Genomic DNA, 1007 nt, shown 5'->3' on the forward strand with positions numbered 1-1007 from the left:
ACTGCCCCTCCCCTGACGGTTTTTACCGGGCTGACCAAGCCGTCGTACCGGGCTGGGTAATAAGAGAAAAGAAAGAGGGGAGAGGGAGGGAAAGAGAAAGAAGAAGAAAAGAAAAGGAAAGAAAAAGGAAAAGAGAAGAGAAAAATAAAGACAAGAAAGGAAGATATCATAATGACCACACTCACAACACCCTGCAACCCTTCTCCACTTCAAAAAACTGTCATAACTCCTTTGATCTATGCTGCCCGATGGCTTAAACACTGGGGTACAAGGGGAAAATATCTATCTTTGAAAAATCTTCCCCACCCCTTTATAAATGCCCTTTTCATCCCCTGAAAGTGCCTAAAAACCTCAAATTTCGCGCGCATTTCTTGTTAGCATGGGTCAATTTCCTCTGAAAATTGCACTTTTTAGGGAGTTTTGATCAATTCCAACGAAATTAGAATTAAAAACACCGGGGGACAAGGAAAAATATCCATCTTTGGAAAATCTTTCCCCACCACTTGACAAATGCATCCTCTGAAAGTGCCTAAAATTCTTAAATTCTTTGCTCGCATTTCTTGTTCCGGTAGGCCAGTTTCCTCTATGAATTGCACATTTTAGGGAGTTTTCATCAATTCCGACGAAATTAGAATTAAAAACACAAAAATATTTTGCACGCTTCGCGCGCATTTTTTAGGGCTTTTTTAGGTTTATCCTTTTAAGTTATTTAAACACACATAAGCCTAATAATAGTCCCAAACTCAAGAAAGACAAATTTAAGATAGATCGTTTTAACCTAAAAGAAGGGTCTCAATATGTATTGATGGTGAAAGAATATGTTTGTAATAAATAAAACCATGATGAAAATGCTTATATTTAGTTTCAAACACACGTGTGTGGCCTATATTATAAATAAGGTAAGCCCTATGTCGTATTGATTTTTATATGGGGAGTGTGGTGGGGTGGGGTGGGTATGGTAAATTACTAACCGGGAAAATAAATACCCACTCTGACCCAAGACCCCT

Source organism: Anneissia japonica, unplaced genomic scaffold (assembly GCF_011630105.1).
Source record: "Anneissia japonica isolate Jap-2015-1 unplaced genomic scaffold, ASM1163010v1 scaffold1306_len716249_cov185, whole genome shotgun sequence".
Classification (NCBI taxonomy): Eukaryota; Metazoa; Echinodermata; class Crinoidea; order Comatulida; family Comatulidae; genus Anneissia; species Anneissia japonica.